This window comes from Suricata suricatta, chromosome 9, assembly GCF_006229205.1.
Source record: "Suricata suricatta isolate VVHF042 chromosome 9, meerkat_22Aug2017_6uvM2_HiC, whole genome shotgun sequence".
Classification (NCBI taxonomy): domain Eukaryota; kingdom Metazoa; phylum Chordata; class Mammalia; order Carnivora; family Herpestidae; genus Suricata; species Suricata suricatta.
The window spans coordinates 7,926,760-7,947,340 of NC_043708.1; the positions used below are offsets into that span (position 1 = coordinate 7,926,760).

A 20,581-nucleotide genomic window follows, 5' to 3' on the forward strand; every position below is an offset into this window, starting at 1 on the left:
GTGGCATGGGAACTAGCTAATGAGAATGGGCTACCAACACTAAATCTTGGTGTGCCACTATCCTGAAGATTCTATTCAGGTAGCACTGCCCCCTCTAAAAAAGTGCCCCAACAAGTCATTTGTTTCAAGGTCACACAGCAAGTAAATAGTAGAACCTTTTATTACATAAAAACTGAAATCTACACAATTACACTGAGAGAACAGATTTATTAAATTCATGACAAGAAAATCAATGTTCAAAAACATCAAGATTCTGGTCCAAGATCTATGACTGATCAGTAGCATATTTGGGACTTGAAAACAGATTTGTCAGGTTCAAGTCTGGATGACTTCTTGGCTCTCAGAAAATAACAAGGGGGTGGTCATTGGTGAGGAGTGAATGATAGGCTTCCTGCACATGCTTATTGTTCAAATGCCCGAAGCAATGGACTTGCCCACTGAGTCTTGCAGAGAGAATTGAGATAAGAAGGAGTTATTGCCCAGGTCTGGTGGCCACGCCAACATCAAACCAGAACGTCCCATTGAAGCTGAGTTCACACATCTCTTTAATATTGAGGCAGAGTCTTAGAACTTCAGAACCCAAAGTTCTACAGTAGAATCTTCAGAACTAAAAACACTCATGTGGGCTCCTCAGAACTAAAAACAAAGTGACCAAAGGAAAAAACGTGGCCAACCAAGGTCAGATAATGACCTCAGAGGTTGGGACAACAGGGTCTCAGAAGCAGGGAGGGTGATAACAGCCACAGAAAGGACAACCACTTTGTGGGACGTTGCTGGACCCCTGTTCCAATAATTATAATCACGAGTCTCTTTGGGAGCTGACTCGGGTTGGGTAAGCCAACCATGTATGACCTCCAGTGGCACCTACAAGTATATTCTGGAATATGCAGGGACACGAGGAAGTGCTTGAAGTTGACCTTTCCTGGGGTGGACTTCCGACAACTTAAGTGACCTACAGTCGTCTCAGCTGCTCTGATTTGTGGCTGGTTCCTATCAATGGATCATCATCGGTGTGTGTCTTTGGCCTTTCATGACAGAAGGGGCCCCTTTCTGATTAAGAGAAAGATGGCGGCTTATGGGTGGGGAAGATTTGAGGAGTGATCTTTGGATCTTGCCAGAATTAACGTTGACCTACCTCTCTGCTCATTCTAACTTTGATTCATTTAGTCTCAATGAGATAGATGCTAGTTAAAGACATTGTTCCTTTATTTGTTTACCAACAGCAATGCTTAAGACTGTTGAGCTGTTATTTGTAGCTTCCTGCCCTTGGCCGAGAGGTGAGGTGCTCCTACTGTCAGAACAGGACATTGAGTGGTGTTGTCCTCCCAGTGACCAGGACAGACAACAGAGTTGAAAGCTCAGGCTTTAAAGCCAAGTCTACATACTGGCAGGCTGTTGTCCCAGATGGGGAGGTGTGCTGACCCTTGATTACCTTGCTGTGGAAGCATCTGATCTCTTATTTTGCAAAGTTCCCTCATTATTGTGTAACAAGTACGCCTCTTAACAAATGGTCCTGTAGGGAAAAGTTTACAGATATTTTTGTGATCTTGTTTCTCATTGCAATGATATGGTGCTTCTGCCGGGGGTGTGTGTGCAATTTTGTGTAATGTGTTTATGAATGATGGAAAATATCAGTAGTCTGTTTACTCCACCTGCTTCCCACCACAGAGAACAGTCATTGTGTAGTGATGTCAGACAGCCCCACCCTGCAGCTCACAAACGGGGTCTTTCTGAGAATGTCCCACTACAGAAATTCTGCCTTTAGGGAGGCTGAAGCCACATAATCTTCTAGGAGAGCCCCGTCAGAGGAGGAATCAGGAATTTGGCCTCTGGAACTTTCTCTTCCCAATGTGTGGCCGTATTGCAGCCAGTCTGGGCTCCTGAAGTGGCTGTCAAGGAAGTGCTTACATGGCAGATGGGATTGTTTCTGCAGAGAACAAGGAAACAAGGAGGCCAGTGGGCTTCCTGATGCTCTGCGGGCAGCTGATGGGAACAGAGAGCCCTAAGACTAAGCATGGCTGATGGCAGCATTCACAGGAAAGGGGGCTGAGACTTGAGTGCTTAGAGGAGAGGGAGGAAAGAAGAGAGGGAACACAAGAGAGAAGAGAAACAGGGAGAGAGGCGGGCAGGAGGGGAAAGGATGACAGCAAGAGACACTCTAACTGAAAGACTTCCTGTGAAGTTGTATACAGTTGGCGCCAAGACAGTGTGCTTGTTCTCCCAGGCATTCTGCAGGGAGCTGTATCTGCACTGTCTCATTTGCCTTTCCTCATGACCTGGGATTGGGGTGCTACTGTCAGCTGCAGATAGATGAGGGGGCCCAGCTAAAGAGATGGAGAGGTTCATCAAAGGCCAGCACCACCACCTGCATCCCGGGCTCCTGGCCCAGGTGGACACCCAGGGTTCCATGTGCCTCACCGCCTCCAAACATGCCTGACCTCCGGGGAGTCCTTGTAAAGACTGGAATCTGGGAGGGGGCGTATGCTTCCTGAGCACCCAGGGGATTCCCACAGTCTCTTTTGTTTGGGAAAAGGACTTCCCCAGATACTGTCCTTGTAGCTGTTAAGGACAGTGCTGAGACCACGCAAAGGGGTCAGGGGAGGGTAAGGGCAATGCTTGGGCTGCTCTGAAGAGAAGACTTACCAGTCATCGCCAACACTGTTGACAACCTAAAGGTCCAACAGCAAGAAAATGGGTGGTGGTACGTCTCAACAGCAGAATCCCACGATTCTCTGATACGCGAGCACGTTCCAGATCGTTAATGACAATGTATCTGGGAGCAACGTTCAAGCACGGCACCATGTGTCTGAATTATCATCTCAACCTCATCATGAGGAAGCGTCTGGATGGCCATTGAGGATGGCTGTCTAGAACACCTTTGGACCTGGCCAGTGTGAGAATCAAGTGAAACGGTCCATTAGAACAGGGACTGTGGGGACAATGACCTAAAGACTGTGCTTTGCCTACAGGCGACACCATTTTATTTATTTATTTTTAACTTTTTTTAAAAATTTATTTTTGAGAGACAGAGAGAGACAGAGCATGAATGGGGGAGGAGCAGACAGAAAGGAAGACACAGAATCCGAAGCAGGCTCCAGGCTCTGAGCTGTCAGCACAGAGCCCAACATAGGGCTCGAACCCACGGACCATGAGATCATGACTTGAGCCGAAGTGGGACGCTTAACTCACTGAGCCACCCAGGTACCCCCAGGGGACACCATTTTAATAGTCCAAGGACAATGGTCTCACCCAACAGATGTGCAGTCCATCTGGTCTATCATGTGTGCACTAAATATCGTCTTGATTCTAGGTGATGATATCTGGAGATTATTTCAATTTTTTCCTAATGTATAGAATTTTTTTAAAAATTGTAATTCTTTCCAACCAGGACTATTCATGTATGATTCATGGAGAGACAGACAATCATGAAAGACAGGACTGAGCTGCTGGCTCAACTGGGCCCGTTTTGTTGCGGCATAAAGAGGTCTCTCTCAGCCCCCACTATGCAAAAGGGGACCCCAAAATGGTGCTCCTTGGGGTTAAGATGGCATATTCCAGGGAATAATGTGGAGGCAGAATTCAGGGTTCACGATACAGCCATTTGCTTTACACAGAAATCACAGAACCAGGACATGGGAAAAGGCCTTATGGTCCACTCAGTATCCACGAAACTCTTTTAAAAGGAAAAGAAGTCTCTATATAAACTTTACCAGACTTCCCTTGACATCTCTGGACTCCCAAGCTATGTGACTTGAGGGGACTTGATCCTGGCTGGGTTTCAGTTGGTTTACTGGTTAAAAAAAAAATTGGGAAAAGTGTCTCTGCCCTGCCCGTCCCCCATTCCGTGGATTCAGAGGGACCCCAAGTGCCTCATCTGCCTTCACAGGGTCCGGGTCCTTCTCACTGAACTTGGAAGGTCTTTGAGGCATCCCGTGCCCTCCACTGAGCCTCAGGCTCCCCGAGGGCTCTTTCTATTGGGAAGGGGTCTCATGGTCATTTTGGGGCTGCAGAGGGGAAGACCGAAATCCCCAGAATTTGGGCTCGGCACCTTGCTGCATGATCGCGGTCCTTGCACTTTTGTCAGCTCACCTTGCAGGTCCCCCTTTCCGCGTCAGTTAAATGAAGTAAACGTATCCTCCTGATGAGATTCGGGGGCCATCATCACCCCGTTTCCAGGTGAGGAAACCCAGGGGCCACAGAGCTGGTGTGGACTGCCCACGGTAACCCGACCCTGAGAGCCAGATTTGGGGCTCGGGCCGCAGGCAGGCACCTCGCAGCTCCACACCTCTGCTTCCAGGATCGGGCTTGGGCTTTCAGAGTTTTTCCTGCCAGAGGTCAAAGTGAAAGGCATCCATTCAGCTGTGCTGCCTGGGCCAGCTGCAGGGAGGTCAGAGAGAGGCAGGGCTGGTGGGAAGCGGTGTGCTTGGAGCCCGAACCGGCCAGATCCCAGCCAGCTCACCCCACGGCTTGGGCCACGTGAGGGGCTCACAGCACGCGGCTACAGAGCCAGAAGGTCTGATTCTGCTTTTCCTCACCGTGGCGCAACCTTGGAAAAACCAACTCGCCTTTTCGAGAGCCTCCGCCTTCATCCTGTAGAACAGGGAGCAGCACACAGGACTTGTGGGGTTGCTGTGGGGGCCCCTCCCCCCCAGTACGATGGGCGCAAAGTGCTGGGTGTGGTTATGATTATTGTCATTATTGCCCAGGCTGGGCTCGGTGCTCCAGAGACTGAAGACCAGGGCCATGGGCAGCCTCTCCCTTCCCCGTTCCCCGAAGATGCCCAGAGACCCTCGGGAAGCTGTGAGTTTGCTCAGTGTGTGTTCTTGGATCCTACAACTTGAGAGTGCAAGGAAGACCATGCAGGCCAGCGATGTGGGGGAGAGTGCAGCCCTCGGCTGGCAGGCCCCCGACGGCAGCTTTCTGTCCAGGCTGTGGATTAAGACAATCTAGAAGAACCACCGGGAGGCTGTTCCCAGGGCAGGTTTCCCCTCCATGCATTTCAAACCCGTACACTTGAAAAATCACCGGGGCTTCTCTGGCCCAAACAAAACAGGTTCTGTTTAACAGAATCACATTCAGACTTTTTTAAATAAAATAAAAAATAAGTATAGACAAAGGAATGACAGGGAAGTTTTAAAATACCACAGGGTTAAAAGAAAAGACATCGATAGTTTTTTTTAATCCATTGCACCTTTATTGTTTACTCTGTTCACTGTTCAGAATTTTCATACAGTCTTTCTAGAGTCACACAGAACCTGGTAGATGGCTCCCTCCCCCGACAGCTCATTTTATTCCTAACCAACCTCCTCTTGACCCTCGTCCTGATTTGTATGATATTCTGCCAGTGTCCAAGGAGTTCCCAAGGGTTACTTAGGTTTTATGGGGGAGGGGGCTATGGTGTGTACAGCCGGCCTTCTGCAAAGCCATCCAGTTTGTCGGGTCTGGTACTGACCCCGAGGGCCCTTGCTTTCCTGAGCCTTCCCCTCCTGTGGATCTCCTCTCTGCAGCCCTCCCTAGGCTAAGGAACCGGGCAGATCCGGTTTCAGCCACAGGATCTCGGGGAAGTTTCCTGATCTCTCTGAGCCCTCCTTTCTTCTACAAATGGTGGGAAAAGAGCCCGCCCCCCCATATCTCACGGGGGGGGGGGTTACAGGGTTACTGGGGGGTTTCAATGGCCTAAGGAATATAAAGTGTCTGGCACACAGTGTGCCCTAAATGCATGTCTACTTCCTTCTGGGAGGGAAGAGAAGACACCTGATGAATAATGTCAGAGTCAGGTGCTCGGGGGGCATTTGCTTTATAAAAGAACCTGGTCCCTTAGCAGAGCCCAAGAAGTGACTCTCTAATAGTAGAGTTTCGGACACCACGACAAGGGGAGGGAGAGATCTGGCGGTAAAGACCTCCTGGGCATGATTTGAACCCAACTAGGCAAGTTTTCGTCCACGGGCAAGACTGGCACCGGCAAAAGGAGCTGTGACCCTTTTTGTCAGGGCATGCCACCGCCACAGCCCAGTGAAAGCCCATCTCAGGGAGCCAAGAGAACAGGGCGAATTCATATATAGTCACCCATCCCCACGAGGGAGGAAGTAGCTCTGCGGGGGTGTAAACCAGGAGCTTTGAGAAGCACAGCAATCTTTTAGGGTGATCATTCCATCCCCTTCTAGTGCCCTTAAAAGTCACCTGTCATGGGGGCACCCTTGCAGCCGGAAAGAGCCAGCTGAGCTCTGTGTCTCACACCGGGGAGTCGGCATGCCATTTACACCCCACCTGCTTTGAGAAAGGTCCCAGGCGGCCCTCTGACTAAGGAAGGAATTACACACGTGCGCTGGCCTTTCCCCCTCGCTCTCCCTCACGCGCACGGGATGTGGCCACTAAAATAAAAATCTGATCAATGGTCAGCAGAATGAAATAAAAATGCTGCCAATAAGAAGCTGAATATTCCGTCCTCGAGTTGATCCGTGAATAGAGCTGCCCTCTCATCTTCGGGGACAGTCCTTTTTACATTTTGTCGAAGCTGACCTATCGCTCAGCCCTTGTTCATGCAAAGTTCTCGGTAAGGTTATGGGACAACTAAGGTGCACATGCCCAGTGGTTTAGCTCTCCCCTGTAATGACAAAAAGCCGCCTCACGGACAATCTTAAAACATGCATCCACTGGGACCATGGCTGGTACTATGGAAAAATGTCCTTCAGACCCAACAGAGAGAGACAGACACAGAGAGAGAGAGAGAGAGAGAGAGAGAGAAGGAAGGTAAAAGGTTCAGGATGTTGAAGCAGGACGGGAATGGGTATGGCAACACCTGCTGTCTATGGGGTGAAGCAGACAAAACCAACAAAAGCTCGGGGCCTCGAGGAGCGCCTCTCCAGATATTTGGTTCATGCTAAAAAATAGAGCACATTTATTAAAAATATATCATTTATAAACCTTGATATGAACAGATACACACGTCAAGCCAATGAAAAAAGAAAAATAAGTTATCTCCCCAGTATCAAAGAGTTAGACACTTTGGACGGATGGAATCCTGTCAAAGGGCTGCCCAGCGGGGTCTCGTCCCAGCAGCTCGGCGTCGCGTCAAGGTGAAGCGCGTGTCCCCGGAGACACACCGACGGGCCTCGCCCACCCCGTTCCTCCTTTCCAAGGCATGGGATGCATCAGAGATCTGGGACGCTGGCTTTCTGCACCCATCCGCTCAGCGAAGGCGGCCAAGGCCGGTCTTTGGAGTGTTCTGTCGGGCCCTGGGGCCGAAGACGTTATGTTCCTTGTCGTATGAATGAGTTTTGTTGGATTCATTGTGCTTTAGTGTCTGCTGTTTGTAGCAGGAGTGGCTTGTTTTTGTGACCTCTTTCTAAAGTTCGAAGGTGGCTTTGCTTACACCGTGCATGTAGGTCAAGCCCGCTTGCTTGTGCAGCGGCGTCCGGTCACTCACCTGCCGACACACAGGACTGCCGTCATCCAGCCGTCGCCGAGCCCCCTCGGAGCGGTTCACAGAGTGGTGTAAATGTATACAAATATGATGACAATCAGGTTCAGAACGGTCCCGATTATCCCCAGCACCGCCAAGACACTCTCTTCCTTACTCTCTCTCTCCTGGCCTCCTCTGTCCTCATCACTTCCGCTCGTGATTACCATCTTGGTGGCAAATGTCTTTATCTTCCGCCCCAGGCTAACCTGTAATGTAAGAGGCAGCACAAAAGATGATCGTTTATAAGCATCCTCCCTCGGTGGCAGGGCAGACCCAGTGGGGGAGGCGATTTCATGCCTGGGCCCTGGACCGTGCGTGGGAGCGAAAAATCACCCACAGACCCCACCCTGGGATGTGGCTCCCTGAGCCGCAGAGAAACGGCAGAGTGCGGCTTGTCGATTTCAAGGATGGCTGTCCTGACGCTGGCATGAACACGTCAGCCCAGGAGTCCAGCCTGGGCTCCAGGTCTTCTACTGACCTTGTTCTCTTTCTAGTTCCTTGAAGCAGAAAACAGAACCCACCACGTAGCAGTTGAACTAAAACGCAGGCACTCTCCACGGCAGCGGGAATTTTACATGCGTTCACATACTTGATCACACCCAGGAAATGTCCCATCCTGCTTATGTACAGAGGATTCCTACACCCTACAGGAGCGCTGGCTGCCACGCGGCAGGGGCGGTCGGGACCCAGGGAAGGTGGTTCACTGGGGCCAGGAGGATGGCAAGGCAACGGGAAGACTACCACAGGCAGCTCTAGCAAGAGTATAAGCTGGAAAGTTCCTTGGCACTACCCAGAAAAGTGAAAGGATGCCTACAACCGGGCTGGGCTCCTGTGCACTTGGGGACATGGGCGGGACACCCCACAAGCTTCGTTTGTGACAGCAGGGGACCAGAAGCCACCCAAATGTGCACCAAGTGTAGAACAGATGGACACGTGGTGGGCCGTCCACCAGACACATCTGGGCACTGGAATATTATACAGCAGTGAACGAGCTGAGGGTACACGTGACAGCGTGGAGGGGGTCCCCGCGTGGAATGCACAGTGACAGAGCATAATGCAGAAGACTGTACAGCAGGAGTCCACTCACAAAGGCTGAGAACAGGCGAAAGCAAACAAGATACAGTTTAGAGACGTGTATAGTACAAAGCCTTGTTTTCGGGCATAATTCGCCCCAGAAACATGCTTGTAACCCAAAGCGCTTGTATATCAAAGCGACGTTCACGTCGCGATCCTGTGACATTCGGCGTCATAGACGACTCGTATTGTGAGAGCACTCGTTTATCAGGTTAAAATTTGCTAGCAACATATGCTCGTGTTGCGGAACACTCACAGAACACGTTATGCATGATCCAAGGTTTACCAAGGTTGGTCTTTAGAAAACGAAGGGGGTGATTAACACAGAATTCAGGAGACAGGCGTCTCACAGGTAAGGACACAGAGGGAGGCCACTTGGAAAGCGCCCCAAGAGCGTCCAATACACCGGTCACTTTCCATTTGTTAGGCTGGGTGGGGGGACGCCCGGGTGTGCATTTTTCTCATTATCCTCTGAAGTGGATTCATATGTTTCAGATTTTCTTTTTTTGTATGATGCATTTTGTAGTAACAAATCGTTTCTTTCTTTTCTTTCAGAGGCTGCATGTGGTGACTGGGGGGCCCGTGGGCAGCTGGGGCCTTGTCTTCTGTCAGTCACTCATCTAAAACGGTCCATGTGTGTGTGGTGGTAGCAGCCCATCTACCTGACGGGCTGGGACTCAGACAGGCCAGCACCCACCCCCACCCCAGGAGCACTTCCTCCCGTAGAGCCGGCAAGTGTTTCACACTCCCGCATTGTGATGGTTGATTTTTTGTGTCCATCTGCCTGGGTCACGGGGTGCCTTGACATCTGCCAAACATTATTTGAGGCGACTCCATGGAGGTGTTTCTGGATGAGATGAACATGTGAATTGATAGGCTGACTAACACAGATGGCTCTTCCTAAAGTGGGTGGGCCTCATCTAATCAGTTGAAGACCTAAAAAGAATAAAAGGGCAGAGTAGGAGAAATTTCTCTTGTCTGCCTTTGAGCTGGGACACCATGTTCCCTGCCTTTGAATTCAGACGGAAACACTGGTTCTTCCTGGGTCTTTAGCCTGCTTGCCTTCGTACTGAAACTAAACCCATCGGCTCTCCTGAGCCTCCGGGGTGCTGACTCACCCTGCAGATCTTGAAACTCACCAGCCTCCATAATGACATGGGCCAATTCCTTACAACAAATCTCTTTTTATCTGTATCTATCTGTCTATCATCAATCTATCACCCATCTTACTGTTTTTGTTTTTCCAGAGAACTAATACGGGGGTCAAAAGACATCTCAGGGCAAGTCTCCAGGAAGGATCATGAACAGGAATCCAGGAAGGTGGGGGTGTGTGGCTGCAAAGTGAATTATCTGTGCATCTCTTCCTCTGGGCACATGAACCCCCGAGAGGGCTGGGTAAGGCCATGAAGGTCAAGTCTAGATTTGGAGCATAGTCCATGCAAGCAGACGTCTGTGTAAAGGACAGACAGACGCTGAGTGAAGACAGGGGAGTTAATGCATCATGAATGCAGGCACACATGAATGAACGAATGTCCTAAAGCAAAGTCCGATGTCGTTCACAGGTTTGGGACCAGACAGGCTCAGAGCGGGATCCCACCCGTGCACCTCCGCTCAGTGAGGCAAACTTTCTGGTTGGATTTATTTGCTTTCCTTTCTTCTTTTTCCTGGTACAGTTCTTAACGATGCATAATACACATCCAGGAAAGTGCTCAGACTTTAAATGTACAGCTTGATAAATGTTCCCATCTGTTTAGCTAGCATTGAGATCAAGACACAGAACCTGCCAGAACTCCAGGAGGGCCCCGTGGGACCCTATTCCATTTATTATCTTTTCTGCCTTCTCCTCTCCAAAAACTATTACCCTGGTTTTTACACCCTAGGTTAGTTTTGTGTGTTTGTAAATTTTATACAAGTAGAATCATACAACATGTCCTCCTTTGAGTCTGTTTTTTCTTCCCCTCAGTCCTATGCTGGTAAAATTCACCTGTGATGCGTATAGCTGGAACACATTCGTTCTTACTGAGAACAGTATCCCATTATATAAACAGACCCACGATTTGTGTTTCTATTTAATGCTGATGGACATGTGAATTTCTTCCAGTTTAAAGTCATAATGCTGCTCGGAATATTCTCATACGTCTCTGCTGGCAAACGGTAAGCATGCATTTCCCCCAACGTTTTATATACAATTTTTCAACATACAGCAAAAAAAAAGTTCCAGTGAGCACCCATATACACACCATCTAAATGCCACCTTTGACAGGTTACTATACCTGCTTTATCAAATTTCTGTGAATCTACCTGTCCCTCTTCCTTTTAGGATGTATTTCAAGATAAACTGCAAATATCATGCTTCCCCTTAAGTACCGTGGCACGCATGCATTAACTGGCGTTCAACATTTGCTTGCAATTCTTCTTTTGACCTAAAACTTGTCGGTGTGCCATTTCCTACTGGCTACCCACACCCAGGAGAGGAACTGTTGAGGTGTAGGGGGTGCATGTGTTCTAGTTTACTAGGTAGGGCTCCGTAGTTTCTCAAAAGGGTTGTGTCTGCCTGCGTATCTGTGGATGCCAGTGTTCGTCTCTTTTCTCCTGGTGACTCCACTGGCCAGCCTCTGCACCAAGTCAGGAGAAGGTGCAAGAACCTCAGAAATCCACTCCTTTCTCTGCTCTGGACAGACATCTCGCCAATAAGTAGCCGTTATCTCCTTAGGGGGTCTCTTGTTTCTTGTAGTCTCTCTAGCTGGACTCCGAGCCCCAAGAGGGCAAGCTGCTGGCATGGGCCGGGCGCTGGGCACCGTGTGTGGGATGAATGAGTGTGTGCTGCAGACGGACGGGCATCTCCCGTCTCTGCAGGGCAGGGAATGGATCGCCACGGTTGGTCTAAAGAGACGCAATTAGTGCTGCCCTTAAAACCAGAGACTGATCATCAGAGTCACTCAAGCAAAACAAAGCGCCTGTCACGGAGGTAGCTTGGTTTCAAGGCTTAATTTAGCCTCTTCCCTGAGTTAACCAGAGAGAACTCTGACTCAGGAGGATGTGGTGGGGGAGAATCAGGTCGAGCGTGTTTGCTTTCTGAGGGCTCTGCAGCAAACCCAGAGCCCCAAAGCCTTCTCCGCCTCCCAGAAATTACGCCCCATAGTCTGTTTTTACAGGGCTTGACTCATCAGCCTGAATTTCTCTGCAGAAACCAGGTTGAGAGCGTAGATGGATTCCCAGGGGAGCTACCGAGGGCTTCCTAGGAGAGAAGAGGTTGGAACATTCTTTTCCTTGGAAAAAGTTGCCTGGCCAGAGTGTGCAAGCTGAAGAGTGGAAGATTCGATTGGAAGCTACAGCAATAATAGACATGGGAGGGGAAACAAAACCAAAATAACAGAGAAAGCAAAGTCTGGGGCTGAGCAACGCAAAACATAAAGCTTGCTGTAATGCATACATTCATTCATTCACTTCCTCATTCACAAGGACAATGAACCTGAATGACACATTGGACCAAATGGACCTGACAGATATAAATACAAAAGAATCCCTCCCTGCCAGGGACTGGGAGGGAGGGGAATCGGGGAGTGACTGCCTGATGGATGAGAAAGGCACTTCTTTTGGGGATGAGAAAAACGTTCTAAAACAGGTTTTGGGGATGGTTGACAATTCTGTGTATATACTTAAACCACTGAATTATACACTTTAAATAGGTAAATTTTGTGGTTTGTAGAGTGTTATCTTTTTTTTAAGTTTATTTATTTATTGTGTGAGAGGCAGAGAGAGAGAGTGTGAGCAGGGGGAAGGGGCAGAGTGGGGGAAGAGGGAGAATCCCAAGCAGGCTCTGAATTGAGAGCACAGAGCCCAATGCAGGGCTCGATCCCATGAAGTGTGGTATCATGACCTGGGTGAAAATCAAGAGTCAGATGCTTAACCAACTGAGCCACTCAGATATCCCTTCTGTATCTTAATGAAATTTACTTCAAATAATGTATTTAAAATGTAAAGATGTCTTATAAGTCTATTTCAAAAGGATAGCATTAGCAGTTGTATCTGAAAGACAAAGCACCTAGAAGTAAATCTAACAAACATGTATAAAATCTTTATAAAGAATATCAGACAGCTTTATTAAGAGACTTAACATTGGACCAACATAAAAAGGGAGATATACCATCTTCATGGAGTGCAAGATTCCACATCTGCAAAGCATCAGTTCTTCCCAATGTGATCTACGAATCTGCTTCACTACCAGGCAAAATTTCCTCCGGGTTTTTGGTGCTAGTTGATAGGTTGATTCCAAAATGTATCAAAATGTCAAAGGATAACAATAGCTAAGATCTTCTCTAAAGAATAGGGAGGGGGATTTGCTTCAAAAGACCTCAAGCAGTACTATGCTGCTTTAGTTACGGAGTCTTAGACAAATAGGTCAGGGGAACAGAAACAGAGCTGCACATGCATGGACAATGCTGATCGTCCATGGGAGGAAATGGGCCTTTGGAGAAACAGGACTAGAATAACTAAGCATCTAGGGTTGGGGGGAGGAATGGAATCAAACTAGTATTTCAGTGATTCCTGATGGGTTAGAGACAGCCATGAAAGGGAAAACGTACGAACCTATAAAGACAATATAGGGGAGCCTGAGTGGCTCCATCGGTTGAGCGTCCGACCTCGGCTCAGGTCACGAGCTCACAGTCCGTGGGTTCGAGCCCCGCATCGGGCTCTGTGCTGACGGCTCAGAGCCTTGAGCCTGCTTCCGGTTCTGTGTCTCCCCCTCTTCTGCTCTTACTCTGTCTCTGCTTCTCAATAATAAATAAATGTTTAAAAAAATTTTTAAATAAAAATTTAAAAAGACAATGTGACTATCTTTATGACCTTTTTGTAGAGGATACCTTAATAAGACATAAAGGCTCAAGCTATAAGAGAGAATACTAATAATGGCAATCACATTAAAGTTAATGTTTATCAGAAAGCACCATAAAATAGTGTAGTTATTAAATCACACACCGGGATTTACATGTATCCTACATACAGTCTATGTACCCTGGCTATCACACACATCATGTTAGAGTCAAGTCAGTGAGAAAATGATAAGCTTCCAGTGAAAACTGGGCAAAAACCATGTTCAGAAACTTCCCCAAAGAGTGAATAACAAAGACGCTAAACTCAGTAGTCAGAGAAACGTAAATTAAAATACACCACCTACCACCCAACTGTCATCAGCTTCCCAAGAGCTTAAGATCCAGCCAGTACCCAACACTGAGAACACAGGTTCTGGGGCTCCAGTCACAGGGTACAGGCTGGATGCGGTCACTCTGGAAAGCAGGATGGCAGCGTCTCATAAAGCTGAATGGGCTCTGACCCCGGTGACCGGCCATCCCCCCTGGGGGGCCCACCCTGAATACACCCGCAGCCACGTACCCGGTGGTCCAGCCACGAACGTTCACGGACAGCCCGAGCGACATGCTGGAGGCAACGCAAACGTCCATCCGCGTTGGCCTGGACCAACTGTCCCATCTCAGACATGGAAATCGCGCACCGCAGTGAAAACGCCATCACAGCCATGCGTGGATCGCTAACGCAACGACGCATGAAAAGGCTTGTGGCCAAAGACCGCACGAAGGGTGTTTCCCTTTATAGAAAGTTTGGAAACCACCGTAAGTGATCCAGAGACAGAAATGCGATAAAATTACAAGGAGACGCGAGAGAATCACAAACACAAAGGCAAGGCAGCCAGTACTAGTGAGCGGAGGGGGGCAGCGGATGGGGGCAGGGAAGGGTGCTCAGGGACCCCTTGAAGTACTGGTAGTACTTCTTAAGCTGGAGAATGGGTACCTGGTGTTTGTTCTTTATGCTTTACATTTTATACGAATGTTTCTGTTATCTGATAACCAATCCATCAATTAATAATTACGACAGCGGACTAACCGATTCACCGTAAAACAACACTGATAACAAAGTAATAATAGCATCAGTAATAACAACAGGAGTCTAAAGACTGGGGGTATCGGGTGCTCCGCTAAATGTCAGAAACACCGCCGTGCTCTGTAACCAAGAAGGGACGACAGCTCCTTTTGGAGCACGGTTTCCAGCAAATGGGTCCTCTGCTGGCTGGTTCTGAAAACCACACAGTGGTGACACACAGGGCCTTGGAAGAGAGGCCACAGGAGTACAGGGTGCTGGATGTGGTCCAGGTGTGGGGGCTGCAGGGCCTCGTGGGGCGGGGGGCGCTGGACAGAAATCAAGGGCTCCGTTTGGCCCTTGGAGTCGCAGCCCATCGGGGCCAGCAGGCACTGTGGTCACTGGCCACCCGGCCTGTCCGGTGTCCATTCCCTTCCTTTGTCAGGTCTCCACCCAGGCTGATCCCATCAGAAGCTCCTGGAGCCCAGCTCGGGGCAGGGCGCTGAGGGCGGGTGGGCTGTAAATGCAGGGTCATCATGGCTACGGATCGGGAAGGAGTCTCCTTTGGCTGCCGCTCTGCCCGGGGGCCCAGAGCCAAACTGACTTCTACCCTTTTTCAGATTCTGTGGCCTGTCTCCTTCTGTCCCATGCATGACCTTCTCTAATGACCCTGAGAAATACTATGTTTTTGCTGAAGGCAGTCAGATCCCGTTTCTTACCTATATCCATCGCTTACGACCAAAGAACTTTTTTACTCACCCAGAACAGACATCGAGTGTATTTTGTTTGCTTCGTCATCTGACCTTGGGATCCCCCCTACAGGAGCTCCACATGCTGAGTACCTCCTACACTCTGGACCTTACTGCTGTCAGCCAGCTGATTCCACCTGCCCACTGCTGTCCGGAATGTTTTCCCTTTCTGTAAAATGGCACATCCTGGGGGCTCAGTCACTGAAACATCTGACTTTGGTTCAGGTGACGATCTCATGGTTCATGGATTCGAGCCCTGCATCGGGCTCTGTGCTGACAGCTCAGAGATTGGAGCCTGTCTTTGGATTCTGTGTCTTCCACTCTCTCTGCCCCTCCTCCACTTATTCTCTTTCTCTCTCTCTCTCTCTCTCTCTCTCTCTCTCTCTCTCAGATAAATATTAAATACATTTTACCCGGCACATCCTCGCTGTAAAGCACTGGAACCACGTGTGTAATTTGGAACTAAGCAAAAAGAAGCCCTCGTCTTCTGAAAGGCAACACTTAGGTTTTGAAAAACTGAGAGGCAGTGAGAAGAAATGGCGATTCTGGCTTCAAATACATCAGCCCTGACTCTGGTTCGCTAGCTGTGTGACTTGGGCGAGCTGCTACAGCTCTCTGAGACTCAGTTTCTTCATCTGTAAAGTGGGAGTAATAATTAGCTTGTAGGATTAGAGATGATGGTGGTAAGCGGCCCAGTTCAATGACAGAATGTCCGCTCACGGTCCCATGAGCCTCCTTCCCACCGGCCAAGCACCCCCCATTCCCAATTGCAATCCCTGTCCTGGAGAGGCCCCTTCTAAAACCCCAGCATACATCAGGAAAACCTTACTGCAGGGAACGGGTCCCCACCCTGAAGGGGACAAGCCATCCCCTCCCTCAATTGGCCGCAGCCCCCCCCACTGAGGCTGCCAGGAAGCACATGGGCCTCGGGGCCGCCATGCCACTCTGTGGATTCACGATGCTACCAAGCCACCTTGCTCCCTTCCTGGTGATGAAAGGGAGTGTGTTCTGAACCCCAAAACAAGGGTGTGTCTTTGGATCATGTTATATTTCAGTGGGCTGACTTTTTCTTTTTACGGTTTGATTTATTCATTTTTGAGAGAGAGAGAGACAGCGAGAGAGAGAGAGAGAGAGAGAGAGAGAGAGAGAGAGAACGAACATGGGCGTGAGCAGGGGAGAGGCAGAGGGAGAGAGACACAGAATCCAAAGCAGGTCTCAGACTCGGAGCTGTCAACACCAAGTCTGACCTAAGGCTCGAACCCGTGAACCACGAGATCATGACCTGAGCTGAAGTCGGATGCTTAACCGACTGGACCCCCCAGGCGCCCCTGGGCCGGCTGACTTCGGCTCCCTGTCAGCCTATGAGATCATCTCGGAACCTGTCTTCCAGAAGTCCTCTCCTCCCGGAGACTCCGCCAGCTGGGTGCGCACGCCAGCCATAGTTCTGTCTGGCTGACTCCCTCCCGACTTGGGACCCAGCATCCAGTTAACTCTAACTTGTTACTTAGCAGGCTCCTAATGTCATCACCCTGTTGTCTGCTTTCTCCTCCTGACCACATTCCGCCATCTTTTCTACAAGGTGCCGTGAAGTTCGGCTAGGCCTTCAGGTTCACTGGGTGGTTGACTTTGCCAAAAAGAGACATGTCTGAGGGGTGTTCCAGCTCAGGAATCCACGCACGGTCCTGGCATGCTCGGCACCTTCTACGGGCTCATGGGGTCTGTTTGCTACCTCTACACCGACTTCCCAGAGCCACACTTACTAGGAGTCACAGAGCTTCCTCCAACAAGCTGCCTCTTGATCAGTAAGAAACAGATGAGGGGCACCTGGGCGGCTCAGTCGGTTGAGCATCTGACTTTGGCTCAAGTCATGATCTCGTGGTTCATGAGTTCGGGCCCCACATCCGGCTCTGTGCTGACAGCTCAGAGCCTGGAGCCTGCTTTGGATTCTGTGTCTCCTTCTGTCTCTGCCCCTCCACCCATTGCATGTTCTCTCTCTCTCTCTCTCTCTCTTTCAAAAATAAACATTAAAAAAAGTTAAAAGAAAGAAACAGATGGAAAAAAAAATCATGGAATTATGACCTACGGAACATTGCACAGCAGTTAAAAAGGATGGTAGCAGAGACCATGCAGCATGGAGGAAGATACCCACCCTCTGAGAAGGGGAAACCCCCCAGGTTAAGATCCAGGGCCACTTAAGGTTGCAAATACTACTGCCCAAACCTCACTTGTGCAGGAGAAAATGCTGGGGGAGAAAATCCAGAAATTTTCTGGAACACAGCCACGGGTATCATTTTATTTTTCACATTCAAAGTACACAAATACATACACAAAAACAGGAAGATTCCAAATGCTCCTTCTCTCCTACAATTTTTGGAAAGCCTCACCACCCCAGGGACAAGAACAGAGCATCAGCGGGGGCCTGGGTGATTCAGTTGGTTAAGCTTCTGACTCTTGGTTTTGGCTCAGGTTTGTAGGAGATCAAGCCCCACATCGGGCTCTAAGCAGAACATGGAGCCAGCGTGGGATTCTCTCTCCCTCTCAAAATAAATACACGCCCAAAAAAGAACGAACCATCCAATACCAGCATGCTAGGGGACATCTCTGCTCGAGACATGGGAATCTGAGCCAGAAAGGGGGTGGGGGTTGCTGCGTACGAGAAGGCAAACTGATCAAGCTTCCAACAGCCTTTCCAGAACTGAGCAAAGACCAGCAGGAAGAAAGGAGTCGGCTTCGGTTTCATCGAATTCTAGGAGGAACTTGTTCTCCAAAGCGATGCCAGTCTGGGAGCTACATCTGTACTGAAAGGGACCCCACAGACAAGACAAGGGGAGGCACCGTGTCATCCAAATTCCTGCCACAGCTCGCTGACCGAGTTCTCTGGAGTGACACAGGCTCAGCCACTGTTCCAGTGCTTCTCGGTCTCAAGAAGACTTCTGGACTTTGGGATGAGGAAGATTCACTCTGATCCGCTCTTACCTGGAAATTCAAAATCGCTGGTGTGGCCCATTGAGGGGATGTGGCAGGAGCCTCTCCCCAGAGAGACACCTCCGTGGTCACCTAAAACACAGCACCCCTCGGGAACCTGGGGCCATGCTTCCAACAAATATGCCCGGAGCACCTGTGCTGAGCCAAGCTCTGGACTAAGCCACAGGCAAATGCCAATAGACAAGGCCTTTTGCTCTCAAGAACCTTATGGCCCAGGGAGGGGACAAGACAAGCAGATCACTGTGGCAATGCAAGCGCAGGGCACTGGGGGGCACGAAGGATGCAGGGGTCCCAACCTGCTTGGAAGAGCACATTGGGAACTGTCCATGAAAGATGGGTAGCGTTGAAGCTGACATGTGCAAGTCCAGTGGTACCAGCTTGGCGATGGGGACAGAGGAGGGGCGTGCGGTCAGGAGACGAGCATGTGCAAAGGGAAAGCAGAAGTGTGGAAGGCTGCAGCGTGTCTGGGCTTCCTGGTGAGTGTGGGAAGAGCTGAGGCTGCGGGTGGAGAAGAGGCCAGAATGGGAGCTCTTGCAAACCACGCAAAGGAATTTTGGGATTCAACAGGTGCAATGCGTCCCTGATGTTTAATCCGTATTTATTTTCTCAACAGTACGGATATGCCTGTACTCTTTTGAATGCCTGAGATACCTCATCATAAATTAAAAAAAAATCCATTTGGCTTCTAAAATCAGGCTGCATTAAGTGGAAGCTGGTGACCTGCTCTCCAGGTCAGATGGAATGTTCTAGATGGAATGTTTCCATCGGGCGGCTCCTAGCTCTGCCACCATTTGAGGCCTTGCTCTTGGCCTTCCTGGGCCTCAGGAAACTCACTGGGAGCCTCTCTCCAAGAGAGGAACCCCACCCTCAAGTGAGGTTCTGGGCAAGGGCTGGTTGTGTCTCTGGAGGATGAAGCCCTCCACATATGCCCATGCATGCCCAGCCCGGGCGGCCACAGAATGGCCTGGGGGCCACGGAGGGGCACTCAATGGAGTGGCAGACAGGACAGCCCCAGGGACCGGAATTTACTCCGAGTCCCCAAGAGTCACTAAAGAGAAAGAATATCTCTAAAGCAATTAATCTGCTCAACAAAAGTTCACGACTCTTTTTCTGAACAAGTAGAGCACTGTCCCTCATTAACTGCCAAGATGTTGCCAGATCTGCCTTTGCACACGAGGCCCACCTCTGCCATGCTGTGGCCGGTAGCTGCTCCTCTGGCCACACATGGCCGTGACAATCATAGCTGCTAATTAGCAAGCACACTGAATGGGCCAAACCCTGACTGCTCAGCCAGCCAGCCACAAAACAGAGCTTTATCCAGCACCTGCTCTACTCTGGGTCCTTTTCTAGAATATTGGGATATAGACAAAAATAAGTGTTATTCCTATTTCAGAGATAAGGAATTGAGACTCAAAATAATTACTCAAAAGCTAACCTATAAGACGCCAGGCCCTGTGGTAGGCAGCAGGGATATGGCAGTGAATAAAACAAAGAACTCAAACTACAGAGTTGGGATTGGACCCAGCAGCCGATTCTGCTGCCCAGAGCTGCCCATCTCCTGCATGCCCTCGGGTGCACACCGCAGACCACACCCCATCTTACTGTGCCCCCCCATGCTGAGCTCCTGCCACAGTGCCTTTGCTCATGCTCCCTTCTTGGCTTGGACTACTGTGCTCATCCTTCCAGGCTCAGCTCTTTCGGCAGCACCTCCAGGGAATCCCTCTTGAGGTCGGGAGGCCTGCTGCGAACTCCATCTGAGCATCTCATGCCCGAGTCTGTAACTATCCCTTTATCTGGAGTCTTCCCCATTGAACTGTGAGTTCCTCAGGAGGGACAGGCCCGGGTCCGATTCATCTCCGTGTCCCTCTGCCCCTGTGCCTGGAGCAGCAGTGGTGCTCAGTGTACTGGAGGAATGAAACGATGGACTTCAAGTGACCCTGGGGAGGCCCAGTCATTGGAGGCGGCTGAATGGATGATAGGGATGGTCCAGCCCAGCCAGCTGGCCCTTGCTTGAAAGGGACAGGCAGTGAGAAGAACCTGTGGGCAAATGGGCCTGTCCTCCTACCTGACTCTCCAAGCAGGGGTCTGCCAGGGTAGGCAGGCTGGGCTAGTGTGTGTGTGTGTGTGTGTGTGTGTGTGTGTGTGTGTGTGTGTGTGTTGGGTGGGGTGGTTGGGGACACCTGGTGGGGAGACCAAGGAAAGGGCCCTCTGCTCGGAGGCCAGGTCAGAGAGGCCACTCCTGTCCCAGCAGGTCCTGGCGTCACACTCAGAGCCCCGGACAGAGTGGAACCTGCCTTCCAGCTCTGCTCCTATGTGGGAAAGAGCCTGGGTACATCTCCCTGGGCTCACTTTGGTCATGTGATCAAGGAGAGCAGATCAGAAGGTACGAGGGCCCTCGGTGGACCTCTTTCTTCCCTAACTAAACAGGCGGGGTTTA

The 20,581-nt window shown here is 50.0% G+C and overlaps 1 long non-coding RNA gene across 1 annotated transcript in view; it reads right to left on the bottom strand.

The window, feature by feature from the left end:
- Positions 1 to 5,171: 5,171 nt before the first annotated feature.
- The window catches only part of LOC115301497, a 49,298-nt gene continuing 33,888 nt past the window's right edge, over positions 5,172 to 20,581 (bottom strand). Inside the window, exon 2 of the long non-coding RNA XR_003913138.1 lies at positions 5,172 to 7,668. This is a non-coding gene — a long non-coding RNA (uncharacterized LOC115301497). The remainder of the gene's footprint in view (positions 7,669 to 20,581) is intronic.